This window comes from Hemiscyllium ocellatum, chromosome 19, assembly GCF_020745735.1.
Source record: "Hemiscyllium ocellatum isolate sHemOce1 chromosome 19, sHemOce1.pat.X.cur, whole genome shotgun sequence".
Lineage (NCBI taxonomy): Eukaryota > Metazoa > Chordata > Chondrichthyes > Orectolobiformes > Hemiscylliidae > Hemiscyllium > Hemiscyllium ocellatum.
This window is the reverse complement of record NC_083419.1, coordinates 515,389-532,475: the sequence shown is the minus strand read 5'-3', so window position 1 is coordinate 532,475 and position 17,087 is coordinate 515,389. Positions and strand designations below refer to the sequence as shown.

At 42.0% G+C, this 17,087-nt stretch overlaps 1 protein-coding gene across 6 annotated transcripts in view; it reads left to right on the top strand.

Moving 5' to 3' along the window:
• The window catches only part of osbpl8 (oxysterol binding protein-like 8), a 419,660-nt gene that overhangs the window by 258,386 nt on the left and 144,187 nt on the right, over positions 1-17,087 (top strand). The gene's annotated exons all lie outside the window — the stretch shown is intronic.

Genomic DNA, 17,087 nt, shown 5'->3' with positions numbered 1-17,087 from the left:
GGATTAGGGATAATTTATTTGCCTGGATAGATGACTAGCTGATGGACAGAAGAGAGAGTCAGGATAAATGTTTGATTTTTCTGGATGGCAAGATATAACTAGTGGGATGCCACAGGGTTCAATTCTTGGACCCCAGATATTTACAATCTACATTAACAACTTGGATACGGGGTAGAAGGCTCTGTAGCCAAATTTGTGGATGACCAAAAAATAGATGGAGCGATAAATCTGCAATGAGGAAATGAGAACCTTGTAAATGGATAAAGATAGAATAGGAGATTGAGCCAAAATGTGGCAGGTGGAGTTTAACGTGGTTAAGCGCAAGTTGGGGGCGGCACGGTGGCATAGTGGTTAGCATGCTGCCTCACAGCACCAGGGACCTGGATTCAATTCCCGCCTCAGGCGACTGACTGTGTGGAGTTTGCACGTTCTCCCCATGTCTGCGTGGGTTTCCTCCAGGTGCTCCGGTTTCCTCCCACAGTCCAAAGATGTGCGGGTCAGGTGAATTGGCCATGCTAAATTGCCTGTAGTGTTAGGTAAGGGGTATATGTAGGGGTATGGGTGGGTTGCGCTTCGGCGGGTCGGTGTGGACTTGTTGGGCCAAAGGGCCTGTTTCGACACTGTAAGTAATCTAATCTAAAAAAAAAGATCATGCATTGCGGTCCAAAAAATGGGAAGGCGACCTATTATCTTAATGCGGTGAGACTTCAGGGTGCTCCAGTGCAGAAGGGATCTAGGTGTACTCATTCATGAATTGCAGAAAACTGGCATGCAGGTACAAAGAACAAAGAAAATTTACAGGCCAGGAACATATCCTTCGGCCCTCCAAGCCTGAGCCGATCCAAATGTACCGTCAAAACCTGTCGGTCAATTCCTAAGCATCTGTACCACCTCGGCTGGCAAGGCGTTCCAGACTCCCACCACCCTCTGTGTGAAGTATTTGCCACATGTATCTCCCTTAAACTTTCCACCTCTCACCTTGAAAGTGTGACCTCTCATTATGGAATCCTTCACCCTGGGAAAAAGCTTGTCTCAATCCACCCTGTCTACACCCTTCATGTTTTTGTAGACCTCAATCAGGTTCCCCCCTCAATCTCCTTTTTTCTAATGAAAATAAACCTAACCTACTCAACCTCTCTTCATAGCTAGCACCTTCCATACCAGGCAACATCCTCGTAAACCTTCTCTGCACCCTCTCCAAAGTGTCAACATCCTAATGTGGCGACCAGAACTATACACATTATTCCAAATGCAGCCGAACCAATGTCGTGTACAATTTTAACATGACTTGCCAGTTCTTATACTCAACACCCTGTCCGATGAAGGCAAACATACTATATGCCTTCTTGACCACTCTATCCAGCTGTGCAGCAACCTTCAGGACCTGCACTCCCAGATGTCTCTGCCCATCAACTTTTCCCAAGGCACTTCCGTCCATTGTATAATTTGCTCTAGAATTAGTCTTGCCAAAATGCAACACCTCACATTTGTCTGGATTGAACTCCATCTGCCAATTTTCTGCCCAACTCTCCAGTCTATCTATATCCTCCTGTATTCTCTGGCAGTCCCTTATGCTTTCTGCTACTCCACCAATTTTCGTGTCATCTGCAAACATACCAACAGTGCCCTCTTCCAGATCATTTATGTATATCACAAACAGCAGTGTCCCCAACACTGACCCCTGTGGAACACCAATGGTCACTTTTTTCCATTTCGAGAAACTCCCTTCAACTACTACACTCTGTCTCCTGTTGCTCAACCAGTTCTTTATCCACCGAGCTAGAACACCCTGCACACCATGTGACTTCACTTTCTCCATTTGTCTGCCATGGGGAACCTTATCAAACACCTTACTAAAGTCCATGTATATGACATCAACAGCCCTACCTTCATCTATCGACTTGGTCACTTCCTCAAAGAACTCTTTAGCTCCCCCGCACAAAACCATGTTGCCCATCACTGATAAGTCCATTCTTTCTAAATATTAATAGATCCTATCCCTCAGTAACTCTCTCCAGTAACTTTCCCACCACTGACATCAGACTCACTGGTCTGTAGTTACCCGGAATATCCCTACTACCCTTCTTGTACAGAGGGACAACATGAGCAACCTTCCAGTCCTCCGGCACCTCACCTGTGTTTAAGGATGCCACAAAGATATCTGTCAGGGCCCCAGCTATTTCCTCTCTCACCTCCCTCAGCAACCTGGGATAGATTCCATCCGGTCCTGGGGATTTGTCCACCTTAATGACCTCGAGCCTACCCAACACATCTTCCCCACTTATGTCAACGTGATCCAGAGTAACCAAACTTCTATCTCTAATCTCAAGAGTCATGTTCCTCTCCTCAGTGAACACTGATGCAAAGTAATCATTCAGAATCTCATCCATTTTCTCAGGTTCAACACACAGCCTTCCTTCGGTATCCTTTAGTGAACCAATCCTTTCTCTAGTTACCCGCTTGCTTCTTATACAAGAATAAAATGCTTTGTGATTCTCCTTAATTCTGCTCACTAAAGCTATTTCATGACCCCTTTTATCCTACTTGATTCCTCGTTTAAGACTGATCCTACTCTTCCGATGTTCCTCCAGGGCCTGTTCTGTTCTTAGCTGCCTAGGTCTTATGTACGCTTCCCTTTTCCTCTTGGCTAGTTGTACAATTTCTCCTGTCATCAACGCTTCATGAATCTTGCCCTTCCTATCCTTTGCCTTCAACAGGACATACCTATCCTGCGCTATCTTTAACCTATCTTTGAAAGCCTCCCACATGTCAAATGTGGACTTCCCTTCAAATAGCTGGGTCCAATCCACATATCTGAGCTCCTGCTTCATTTTGATATAATTGGCCTTGGCCCAGTTGAGCACTCTTCCCTTAGGACCAGTAGATAATAAAGCGAATGGAATGTTAGTTTTTATTGCTAAGAGAATAGAATATAAAGGTAAGGACATGTTGTTTCAATTATACAAGGTATTGGTGAGACCGCAGCTGGAGTATTGTGTGCAGTTTCAGTCCTCTTATTTGAGGAAATATGTAATGTCATTTGAGGCAGTTAAGAGGAGGTTCACCAGATTGATCCCAGAGATGAGGAATTTATTGTATAAAGAAAGGTTGAACAGTTTAGGCCTGTAGAAGAGTGAAAGGAATTCAAATTGTGTATTCAGGATGATAAAAGATATGGATAAATAGACATGGAGCAGATGGTTCCTCTTGTCGGCCATTCTAGGACAAGCGGTCATAGTCTTAGGATAAGGGGGAGCAAATTTAAAACAGAATTGAGGAGAAACTACTTCTCCCAAAGGGTTGTGAATCTGTGGAATTCACTACCCCAAAGTGAGGTGGATACTGGGACAGTGAGTACATTTAAGGAGGGGTTAGACAGATTTTTAATTGGTAATGGGTTGAAGGGATATGGAGAGAAGGCAGGAAAATGGGAGTGAGGAGCACATCAGCCACGATTGACTGTGGAACTGACTTGATAGGCCGATGGCCTGATTCTGCTTTGATATCTTATGAACATGTGATTCCAGACCTACAACAATGTGGTTGACTGTTAACTGCCCTTGGGAAATTAGGGATGGGCAGTAAATGCTGACCCAGTCAGTGATACACACACACACTATGGGTGAATTAAAAAAAAATTGACCTTTGGAAGCAAAATCAGTTTTCATTCATTACCTGATGCTGTTCTGCAATCGCATGAGGAATTAGTTCAAGGAAAATGAAAGACAAATCAGTCGAGTTATTTGTCAGTGGTGTAGTCATATTTTTTGGAACATGTCAATTATCACCCTTGCAACAATTGCCATCCCTCTTCGGGTTATTCCATAATGGATACAAATTCCTGAAAAAAGGCCATTTAAGTATAAGTGCATTTATGTTTGATTAGTTTGTGCAGCTTGGTATTTCTCAGAGTGCCAAATATAGAAAACCATACCAAGTTCGCATGTTTGTGAAGTAACTAAACTGAGAGATTGCTTTGCTATTATTAAATTTGCAGAACAATGAAGTCTTTAAGTTTGGAAAAGCCACTTGCAGAACTTGTAAAATTTATACTGGGTACAGCAACATTGTTGCTGGGTGTTGTTGGATTACTGATTGGGGAGGTATGAGTTTAATGGCATATGAGTTGTATTATTGGGCGCGTTCATGAGACCTGAACTACTAATTTGAAGGCATGAGTTCAAATCTCTCCACAACAGCTGGGGGTGATTTAAATTTAATTGTTAAATTTGAAATGCAAAAGCTATTTTCCATAAAGGTTTCCATGAAATTAACAGATCGTCATAAAAATCCTTCAGGTTCATTGGCTTCCTTTATTGGAGGAAAGCTGCCATCCGATATAGTCTGAATGTGGATTCAAACACCACAATGCTGTTGTCTCTTAACTGGTATTTGAAATGACTGAGCAGAATATTAAACTACTATAACAACATTGATTAAGAATGAAATTGGACAGGCTACCTGCATGAGTTTGGCACTGCATTTATCGAAGAGCACACAGCTCAGTTGATCCTGCATAGTCCTCTCGCTTAACATCTGGACATTTGTGCCAAACTTGGGAGAACTTTTCAATAGCCAATTGAAACAAGAGATTGACATAATCAAACCTTTTTGGCAATTCTCTTTGACATTTAGTCCTGCAAGTGGGACAGGAAAACAGTCAGGATTGAATAAAATGTAGAACAGGCCTTTGCCTACCAACTCTGTGTTAACCATGATGCCATTCTAATCCCACCTGCCTGCTATGGCCCATACCTGTTTATCTGCTGCCTGTTTGTGTATCTGTCTAAATGCCTCTTAACATTACCATCTTGTTTGCTTTGACCATCTCCCTTGCAGTTTGTTCCAGGCACCAACCACCCACTCACCTTAACCTGTGCCCCCTTGTGTTTGATATTTCCACCTGGGAAAAAGACTCTGTCTTTCGACCCTATACATGCCCCTCCTAAGTTTATATAGTTCTATCAGGTCAACTATCAGCCTTCGGTGCTCTAGCAAAAATAACCCATGCTTGTTCAACCTCTCCTTAAAGTTAATGCACTCCAATCCAGGCAATGTCCTGGTAAACCGCTTTTGCACCTTCTCCAAAGCCTCCACATTCTTCTTATAGTGTGGTGATCAGCATACTACATAGGCGGCACGGTGGCACAGTGGTTAGCACTGCTGCCTCACAGCGCCTGAAGACCCGGGTTCAATTCCCGACTCAGGCGACTGACTGTGTGGAGTTTGCACGTTCTCCCCGTGTCAGCGTGGGTTTCCTCCGGGTGCTCCGGTTTCCTCCCACAGTCCAAAGATGTGCGGGTCAGGTGAATTGGCCATGCTAAATTGCCCGTAGTGTTAGGTAAGGGGTAAATGTAGGGGTATGGGTGGGTTTCGCTTCGGCGGGTCGGTGTGGACTTGTTGGGCCGAAGGGCCTGTTTCCACACTGTAAATCTAATCTAATCTAATCTACTCCAAATGTGGCCCTAACTGAAGTTTTACGCAACTGCCACATGACTGGCCAATGTTTAGACACAATGCTCTGATGACATTGGTGAAACCATTTTTAGAATACTACGTTCATTTCTGGTCTCCTGCTATAGGGAGAATGTTGTGAAACTTGAAAGGGTTTGGAAAAGATTTACAAGGACGTTGCCAGGATTGGAAGGTTTGAGCTGTAGGGAGAGGCTGAATAGGTTGGGACTTTTTTTGCTGGAGTGTCAGAGGCTATGGGGTGACATTTATGAAAATATGAGGGCATGGATATGGTGAATAACCAAGCTCTTTTTCACAGGGCTGGGTGGTCCAAAACTGAGGGGAATAGATTTAATGTGAGGGGGAAAGATTTAATGTGAGGGGAAAAGATTTAATGTGAGGGGGAAAGATTTAATGTGAGGGGGAAAGATTTAAAAGGCACCTGGGGGCATCCTTTTAGCGCAGAGGGTGATGTGTGTATGGAAGAGCTGCCAGAGCAGGTGGTGCAGGCAGGTACAATTACAACATTTAAAAGGCATTTGGGTGGGTATATGAATAGGAAGGGTTTAAAGGGATATGGGCCAAATGGAACTAGTTCATCTGGTCTGTTTCTGTGCTGTATAATTCAATTACTGTATGACGGCAAGGAAGCTGTATACCTCCTTGACCACCTTATCCACTTATGTTGCCACTTTCAGCGAGTTATGGATTTACATCCCAAGATCCCTCTGTATATTAATGCTCCTGAGGATCTTGTCATATACTGTATACTTTCCCTTTGCACTTGACCTCCCAAGATGCATCACCTCGCACCTGTCTAGACTGAACTCTGTCTGCCATTTCTCCACCCAACTTTCCAACTGTCCATAACCTTCTTTGGTAACTGTCTTCACTATCCACAACTCGATATCAATTTTCATGTCTGCAAACTTACTAATCAGACCATCTACATTTTCAATCCCCATAAAAATGTTCATGTGTGTTATATAACAAACAACAGAGGACCCAGCACTGATTCCTGAAGAACACCACTGGTCACAGACCTCCAGTCAGAAAAACACCCTTCCATAACTACCTTCTGTTTCTCTGGCCAAGCCAGTTTTGTATTCAACTCGCCGTGGATCCCATGTCACTTAATTATCTGGAGCAGTCTACCATGAGGGAGGCATTTTGTCAAATGCTTTCATAAAGTCCATGTAGACAACATCCATTACCCTTTCCTCTTCAACCATCTTCGTCACTTCATCAAAAACTCAATCAGTTTTGTGAGACAAGACATCTCCTGCATAAAGTCAAATTGATTATCCTTAAAGAGTCCATTCTTCTCCAAATTCAAGTAAATCCTGTTTCTCAGAATGTTCTCCAATAATTTATCTACTACTGGTGGAAGGCTCACCATTCTATAATTTCCTGAATTGTCCCTGTTGCCCTTCTTAAACAAAGGAACAAGATTGGCTATCCTTCTGTCTTTCAGAATCTTATCTTATGGTTAATGTGGATGCAGAAATCTTTGGCAAAGCACAATGCAGTCGACTCCCTTGCATCCCTCAGTACATCCCATCAGGCCCTGAGGCTTAACTACCTGCATGTTTTTCAAGCCATCCAACGCCACCACCACCTCAATATCAACAAGTCCTGTGTTGCTGAGGAGACTGAGGAAGACATGAATTTTGGGAAATTATGCTGAGTTATCAGTTTAAGGGCATTGTGAAAAACTTAGCATCTCTTAACTGCAGAAATTTGCCATTAAGAATCCAATTACAGTTGTGCTAGTTGATCAAGAAGCATTAGTGTGGAGGTTCACTGAGGTTTGAGTGTTAAAGGGTGTTGCTTGGAAAAAAGGGTGAAACGTTCTTACATTTGTAGTGAGATCATTTCAATAGTTCTTGTCTAGTGTTATATAGGCAATGGTTTTCTCTTGTGTAATAAAGTTTTATGGAGTTTTGTTAACAGTACATCGACAGTCTTATATATGTTCACAGACTGACCAGAATGCTAAACAAAAAGGAAAGTAGAACTTGTGTTCTATCAAGCCAGGCTTCACTTTGTGATCTGATTTGTCCAATATTACCACCAACTGAAACTATAACAAAATGAGCGATTGATCAAGTCTTGCAGTTTGCTGAAAAAGTTCCAATTTCTACCCTCATCTCCCAGTTACCACCTCATCAGCCTCCCTTGATCATCAGCAAAGTGGCTGTCAATAATCTGTTCACTGTTCTTTTTGAGTTCCATCAAAGGCACTCGGCTCCTGGCTTCATTGTGGCCTTGTTCTAAACGTAGACAAAAAATTAAATTCCAGATGTGAAGTGAGTGTCTGCCCTTGAGATAGCATTTGACTGAATGTGGTTTTAAGAAACCTAGCAAATGGGGGTGGGGAATGTGTCCATTGGTTTGTGTTTTACCTAGTGCAAATGGAGATGGCTGTTGTTGGAAGTCAATCACCTCTGTCCCAGGGCAATACTGTCCTCAGCCCAGTTTCCTGATGAAGGGCTTTTGCCCGAAACGTCAATTTTCTGCTCCTTGGATGCAGCCTGACCTGCTGTCCTTTTCCAGCACCACTCTGATCTAAACTCTGGTTTCCTGCATCTGCAGTCCTCACTTTTGCCTCAGCCCACCTATCCAACTTCGAATGGAAGTTAGAAGTGGATATATTCACTGGTTTCATTGTGTTCAGTTGCATTCTGCTAATTTCTTGCTAATTAAACTTTTTTTATCCATTCAAGGCATTGAGGGTATCACTAGCTAAACCAACATTTATTGTCGGTGTGGACTCTATGGGTCAAATGGTTAGATTCCACACTGTAGAGATTCTATGGACACTCATGAACTCAACCCCATTCAAGATGAAATTGCCAGCTTGATTGTCACTCCATCCCAAGACCATAACCACTCACTCTTGCCTTCACTGGTGTTGCAATGGCAGCGGTGTATTACCATCTACGAGATGCACCTCGGCAAGATTACCTCAACAGCAGCTTCCAAATCTGCAACCACTACCACAAAACATGAAATAATAAAAAGAGCAACTAATGTATTGAAACATTTAGTTCTAATCCATGAATTTTCCAATTCATTCATACAAATTCCTGACTTCCCAGCAGTTTTATTTTGGATTTTCTGTTCAGGAACTCATGTTGAAGTAAATACAAATAATAATTAAGCTTAGGAAATGGTCGATCTGCTTTTGTACTGTATTTATGATTAGATTAGATTAGATTCCCTACACTGTGGAAACTGGGCTGAGGACAGTATTGCCCTGGGACAGAGGTGATTGACTTCCAACAACAGCCATCTCCATTTGCACTAGGTAAAACACAAACCAATGGACACATTCCCCACCCCCATTTGCTAGGTTTCTTAAAACCACATTCAGTCAAATGCTACCTCAAGGGCAGACACTCACTTCACATCTGGAATTACATAGTGAAAATAGGCCCTTCGGCCCGACAAATCCACACTGACCCTCTGCAGAGTAACCCACCCAGACCCATTCCCTCTGACTAACACTATGGGGATTTTAACATGGCCAATTCACCTGACTTGCATGGGGAGAATGTGCAACTCCACACAGACAGTTGCCCAAGGCTGGAATTGAACCTGGGACTCTGGTGCTGTGAGGCAGCAGTGCTCACCACTGAGCCACCGTGCTACCCCAGAACACAACAGAACCTTCATTCTTATTATTCTGCTACTCCTCAATTCCTTATTCTTGTTTCTTTCCCCCCGGATCCCACCTGACTTACTTCCCTCAAACTTTAGTATGATGACATTTGTCCTTTTATCTTTCATTACCTATTATACACATAGTGACAAATTTCTTTGAAGGTTTTTGTGAATGTGTAGGTTTTGAAAATCTTTTAGGAAAAAGCAAAGTATTAACATATTGTTGTCACGAAGTTGTCTGCTGAGTTCATTTTCTGTGCTATAATAAGAAGTTTCTACTAAACAATGGGTAGATATTTTGGGCTTGAGAGTTTGCTGTAATGAGTCAACAGAAGTCTGCTAACGCAGTCACGCCAACTCACTGACGTTTGTCTCACCATACAAGAGGTTTCTTATGTAAGAGTGATTTCTCTTGGAACGTCGCATAAAATGAAACCATGTGTTCATTTCTATTCACCGTTTTGCAACTCAGTCTCTCCTCTTTTGCTGCCTTAATGTATCTCTTTTTCACAGTCAGCAAGTAATCTGTACTCTATGAATCCCAATCTGATATTTGGAAATTTAAGCAGATTTGCATGTTTTCAAAGAGTGTAAGCAGCCTGTTTTAATATGTGCATCAAATTGTTGAAATTTATTGTTGAGGCTTGTTTGAATTGCTGAGTAAAAGTAAATGCAAATTCTCTTTTCTATGTTTAGTATTGTAAAATGATTATGAAAGGCACTTCAAAATTCATTTTGAGAAGTGTTTTGCAGAGACTGAAATTGAAATCCAAACAATATTCAACAATGGACATAATTGCAAGGTTCTTGTTTCCCTCGGCCCACTGAGTTACATTGCCTCCTATTAGAAGATGTTAAATATTGCAGAAACTTGATGTATCCTTTCTCTCAGTCCTTTGTTTCCTTACTATTGCAAGCTCACAATGCTACATACAGAAGCAAGGATGTTCTACTTAAATGTTATGAACAGATTATTAATTTCAAAGAACATCATAATTGGCAGGGGAGATGGGAATCAGAGCCACATATCTGAGAGGGTGGCAGTTGCAGACAGGGCAGTGAATGGATGTAGTGAATCTATTGGGAAGGTTTCTCACGCGATGAAACAAAGAGATTGGTTAAAGTGTGTCTGCTTTAATGCAAGGAATGTCAGAAATAAGAGTGATGAACTTGGAGCATGGATCAGTATCTGGGACTATGATGTTGTGGCCATAATGGAGATGTGGGTTTCTCAGGAGCAGGAATGGTTGCTTGATGTTCCAGGGTTTAGAACATTTAAAAAGAACAGTGAGGGTGGAAAAAGAGGAGGGGGTAATGCATTGCTAATCAGAGAGTGCATCACAGCTACAGAAAGGAAGGTTGTTGAGGAAGGTTTGTCTACTGAGTCAGTATGGGTGGAAGTTAGGAACAGCCAGGGAAGAGTCACCTCATAGGTGATCTGTAGAAAACCCCCAAATAGCAGTAGACAGTTTGAAGAACTCATAGGCGGGCAGATTCTGGAAAATGCAGATGTAGCAGGGTTGTTGTTATGGGTGATTTCAACTTTCCCAATATTGACTGGAGCCTCCTAAGTGCAGATCATTTGGATGGAGCCATTTTTGTCAGGTGTGTTCAGGAGCGTTTCCTAACTCAGTATGTAGACAGACTGACGAGGGGAGAGGTTGGAGGTGCCGTGGATAGTATCGAGGGCTTTTGCAGGCTGCAGTGTGACATAGATAGGATGCAGAGCTGAGCTGAAAAATGGCAGATGGAGTTCAACCTGGATAAATGCGAAGTGATGCATTTTGGAAGGTTGAACTCGAATGCTGAATATAGGATTAAAGACAGGATTCTTAGCAGTGTGGAGCAACAGAGGGATCTGGGTGTTCAAGTACATAGATCCCTCAAAGTTGCCACCCAAGTGGATAGGGTTATTAAGAAAGCATATGGTGCTTTGGCTTTCATTAACAGGGGGATCGAGTTTAAGAGCCGTGAGGTTTTGCTACAGCTCTACAAGTCCCTGGTGAGATTCCACTTGGAATGTTGTGTCCAGTTCTGGTCGCCCTACTATAGGAAAGGTACAGAGGCTTTGGAGAGGGTGCAAAGAAGGCCTACCAGGATGCTGCCTGGACAGGAGGGCTTGTCTTATGAAGAGAGGTTGAATAAGCTCGTACTTTTCTCTCTGGAGAAGAGGAGGAAGAGAGTTGGCCTGATCGAGGTATACAAGATAATGAGAGGAATGGCTAGAGTCAATAGCCAGAGACTTTTCTGGATTGACTGGTATGAGTGGTCATAGTTTTAAGACATTAGAAGAAAGGTATAGAGGGGACGTCAGAGGAAGGTTCTTTACACAGAGTTGTGAATGTATGGAATGTGTTGCCAGCGGTGATGGTGGAAGCAGAGTCATTAGGGACATTTAAGCGACTGCTGGACATACACATGGATGGCAGTGAGTTGAGGGGTGTGTATTTTACATTAGGATTAATCCTCGGCACAACATTGTGGGCCAAAGAGCCTGTTTTGTTCTGTACTGTTCTGTGTTCTATGGCGGCTATTAAGCAAATCTCACCAGGTAATACTGTGGTGAATACCATAACAGATAGCCCATTAATACAGTCCACATTCACACGTGAAACAGTGACTTGTGTAAAGGAATTCATCTTTCAAGTGCATCTGGAACAGCAGTGGTATTCAACTTAACTCAGAGGAGTGTGGAAAACAAACTGGGTAACATTGTTCAATTATAATGTCAAGGATTATTCTCACTGCTAAATGTTTTTCATTTATAAAGGTACGTTATCCTGCAGTTTTTGTCTTAAATACATATATTGCAAGCATTTCAACTGGGATTAAGAGAACTTTTTGTAAAGGTTTAATTTGCACTTTGAAGATGGCTCAGCAACTTTGTTGTGTCGTCATAAAGTCACCAGGATGTGGGGTTCAATAGAAATTGATAAGTAAGACATGTAGCAGACACTTAATAGCTGTGGGTTACTTTTAATTCATGTTGCATTGTCATGAATGCTATTTAAATATTTTGTACCCCACAATAGTTGCCTTGTTGTGCATGTTTGGGTTTTTTGGGTTATAAAATGATATATTATGCCACAGACAGTCCAAGTGAAAGAGGTTAGGTAACTTGAGCAGCATATGAATTATGATCATTTTTAATATAAAGGAACTTGCTGCATGCTTATCTAGTCTCTTTGCCGATCTTAATCTATGAACTCTTTACAAGAACAGGCCAAAATGAGAAATTCTGTGGTGAGTACCTCACCTGCTTATTCTCAAAGCCTGTCTACTATCCACAGGGCACAACTTATTGGTGGGATGGAATGCTATCCCCTTGGCTGGATGACAGCAGCCCCAACAATATTCAAAAGCTTTGACGTCATCCACAATACAGCAGTCTGCTTCAATCCATCAGTTTGAGCATTAACTCCCTCCGCCACTAATACACAGAGATAGCTGTGTATGCCATCTATAGGATGCACAGTAGTAACTCAAAAAGACTCCTCCTACAGTACTTCCAAAACCTCTACTTCTACCTAGAAGAACATGGGCAACAGATACATGCTATCATCACCACTTTCAACTTCCCATCAAGGCACTCACCATCTTGCTTTAACACTATATGACTGCTCTTTGTGATGCTAGGTCAAAATCCTGGAATTCCCTACCTACAGCACATGGACCACAACAGTTCAAGAAGGCAGCGTACCATCACCATCTTAAGGACAATTTTATAAGAACATTAGAACCGGGAGCCGGATTAGGCCATCTGGCCTGTCAAGTCCACTCTGCCATTCAATAAGATCATGGCTGATCTTTTCGTGGCCTCAATTCCTCTTACTCATCCTTTCAGCATAACCCTTAATTCCTTTACTATTCCAAAAATAATCTAATTAACTTCAAAAACATTCAATGAGGTAGCCTCAACTGCTTCACTGGGCAGGGAATTCCACAGATTCACAACCCTTTGGGTGTAGAAGTTCCTCCTCAATTCAGTCCTAAATCTGCTTCCCCTTGAAGCTATGCCCTTTTGTTGTAGTTTCACACACCAATGGAAACATCCTCCCTGCTTCTACCTTCTCTATTCCTTCATACTTTTCTATGTTTCTATAAAATCCGCCCCTTTCTTCTAAATTCCAATGAATATAATCCCTGTCTCTTCAGCCTATCCTCATAAGCCAACCCTCTCAAATCCGGAATCAACCTAGTGAACCTCCTTTGCATCCCTTTCAGTGCCAGTACATCCTTTCACACATTAATCCAGGTGTGGCCTCACCAGCACTCAATGCAGCTGTAAAATAACCTCTTTGCTTTTAAACTCAATCCCACTAACAATGAAGGACAAAATTTCATCTGCCTTCTTAATTCTCTGTTGCACCTGAAAATAAACTTTCTGCGATTCATGCACAAGGGCATCCAGGTCCCTCTGCACAGCAGCATGCTGCAAATTTGTATCGTCAAGTAAAGTCCTTTTTACTGTTATTCCTGCCAAAATGGATGACTTCAGTTTACCAACATTGTACTCCACCTGACAGACCATTGTCCACTCACTTAACCTATCATGTCCCTCTGCAGACTTCCAGCACCCTCTTCACACTTTGCTCTACCACTCAACTTAGTGTCATTTGCAAACTTTGATAGACTACACATGGTCCCCAACTCCAAATCATTTGTGCAAATTGTAAAATTGCGGTTCCAACACTGATCCCTGAGGCACACAGCTAGTCACTGATTTTCAACTAGAAAGGCACTCATTTATCCCCAATCTTTCCTCCCTGTTAATTAACCAATCCTCTATCCATGCTAATACGTTGCTCGTAATATCATCTTGTGCAGCAGCCATTTGTATGGCACCTTGTCGATGCATTTTGGAAGTCTAGAGACACCACATCCACTGGGTTCCAGTTGTCTACCACATTACTGTCGTAGTATCTTCATAGAATTCCAGTAATTTAGTTCAACATGACCTACTTTTTATGAACCTATGCTGTGTCTGCCCAACGGGACAATTTCTATCGAGATGTCTTGCTATTTCTTCCTTGATGATAGATTGAAGCATTTTCCCCACTACAGAATTTAAGCTAACCAATCAATAATTCCCCATCTTTTATCTACCTCCTTTTTTCAACAGTGGCATCACATTTGCTGTTTTCCAATCTGCTGGAAGCACCCCAGCCCCCAGCGAATTTTGGGAAATTACTACAAACGTGTTTGCTATTTCTCCCGTCATCTATTTTAGTACCATGGGATGCATTCCATCAGGCCAGGAGACTTGTCCATCTTTAGCTCCATTAGCTTGCCCAACATCACCTCTTTGATCAGAATGATTATTTCGAGATCCTCACCTATCTTAGTCTCCTTGTCATCAGTTATTGGCATGTTATTAGTGTCCTCCATTGTGAAGACTGACACAAAATACCTGTTCAATACCTCTGCTATTTCCTCATTTCCCATTATTAAATCCCCCTTCTGATCCTCTAAAATACCAATGTTTACCTAAGCCACTCTTTTTTGTTTTGTATATTTGTTGAAACTTTTGCAATCTGTCTTTATATCCTGCGCTAGTTTACTTGCATAATTTATCTTACTTTCCTTTATAGCTTTTTTTGTGACTTTCTGTTAACCTTTAAAGATTTTCCAATCCTCTAGTTTCCCACAGGTCTTTGCCACTTTGTTTGCCTTATCTTCCAGTTTGATAACTCCCCTTATTTTCTTAGACATCCATGGCTGATTGCCCCTTTTCCTACAGTCCTTCCTTTTCGCACAGTCCTTCCTTTTCGCTGGTATGTACATTCGCTGAGTACTTTGAAAAATTGTTTGAAAATTCTCAACTCCCACAATAAAGTCTTTGCTTTCGATCTACTTTAGCCAACTCCTCCTTCAACTTTTTGTTGTCTCCTTTGTTTAAGCACAGGACCCTGGTATTAGATTTATCTTCTCACACTCCATCTGTATTCCAAATTCAACCATACTGCGATCACTCCTGCCAAAGGAATCCCTAACTGTGAGATCCTTAATAATTCCTGTCTCATTACACAGGACCAGATCTCAGACAGCTTGCTCCCTCATGGGTTCCATTAGATACTGTTCAAGGAAAGTATTGCAGATCCACTCGATGAACTTCTCCTCGAGGCTGCCTTGACCAAACTGGTTCGACCAATCGACATGTAGATTAAAATTCCCAATGATAATTGCCGTACCATTCTTAAAGGCATTACCTATTTCTTTGTTTATTGCCCACCACAATGTGATGTTATTATGTGGTGGCCTATAGTCTATGCCTATCAGTGACTTTTTTTCCTTAGAATTTCTCATTTCCATCCAAATGAATTCAACCTTATTCTCCATTGAACCTATATAATCTCATAACCACCCTGATGTCATCCTTAAATATCAGAGCTACACCACCTCTTTTACCTTCCTGTCTGTCCTTCCGAATAGTCTGATTCACGTGGATATTTAATTCCCAGTCATGAAAATCCTGCAACCATGTCTCTGTAATGGCTACTAAATCGTACTCATTCGTGATGATTTGTGCCATTAACACATCTACCTATTTTTGAATGGTTTGAGCATTCAAGTAAAGTGCCTTTATGCTCGTTTTTAAATCTTCTTTTTGAATTCTAATATTTCCTGAGTGTCCCTTCCTCTGAACTTCTTTCGTAGTCTTTGATGTAGAGTCATAGAGATGTACCAGCCTCCACCACATCCTCTGGCAGATCACAGATCATTCCATACATGTACCACGTTCTGCATGAAAAAGTTGCCCCTTAGCTCCCTTTTATATCTTTCCTCTCTCACCCTAAACCTATGCCCTCTAGTTCTGGACTCCCCAACCCCAGGGAAAAGACTTTGTCTATTTACCCTATCCATGCCCCTCATAATTTTGTAAACCTCCATAAGGTCACCCCTCAGTCTCTGACACTCCAGGGAAAACAGCCCCAACCTATTCATCCTCTCCCTGTAGCTCAAATCCTCCAACCTTGGCAACATCCTTGTAAATCTTTTCTGAACCCTTTCAAGTTTCACAACATCTTCCCGATAGGAAGGTGACCAGAATTGCACGCAATATTCCAACAGTGGCCTAACCAATGTCCTGTACAGCCGCAGCATATCAAGCGCCTTCTGCATTATTCTATTTACCTGCAACTCTACTTTCAAGGAGCTATGAACCTGCACTCCAAGGTCTCTTTGTTCAGCAACACTCCCTCGGACCTTACCATTTAGTGTATAAGTCTTGCTAAGATTTGCTTTCCAAAAATACAGCAACACACGATTATCTGAATTAAACTCCATCTGCCACTTCTCAGCCCATTGGCCCATCTGGTCAAGATCCTGTTGTAATCTGAGGTAACCCTCTTTGCTGACCACAACACCTCCAATTTTGGTTAACTCCTCCTGCACACATGTTAACCTATAAGACCATAAGACATAGGAGTGGAAGTAAGGCCATTCGGCCCATCAAGTCCTCTCCGCCATTCAATCATGGCTGATGGGCATTTCAACTCCACTTACCCGCGTTCTCCCCGTAGCCCTTAATTCCTCGAGACAACAAGAATCTATCAATCTCTGCCTTGTAGATGTTTAGCGTCCCGGCCTCCACTGCACTCTGTGGCAATGAATTCCACAGGCCCACCACCCTCTGGCTGAAGAAATGTCTCCACATTTCTGTTCTGAATTGACCTGATGCTTTCTTTTCTATTTACCATTGTACTTGTGATCATTGTCCCCTTCCCTTCCCCTCCTCCAGTTTTTTGGGATAATTAATAAATGATAACTTAGCCACTGACACCAACATCCAATGAATGGATTAAAACAAAAAGTTGTCTATTTCCAAATTGGGGTGAAGTATTGCATTTTTGAATTCATAAAACAGATGTTTTCTTTTGCACTGTCATTTCAGTAAAACTTTGATTTGTACATTCATGCAGATTTTTCTGGAGAAATTTGATTTCAATTTATATCTGATCTCTTTT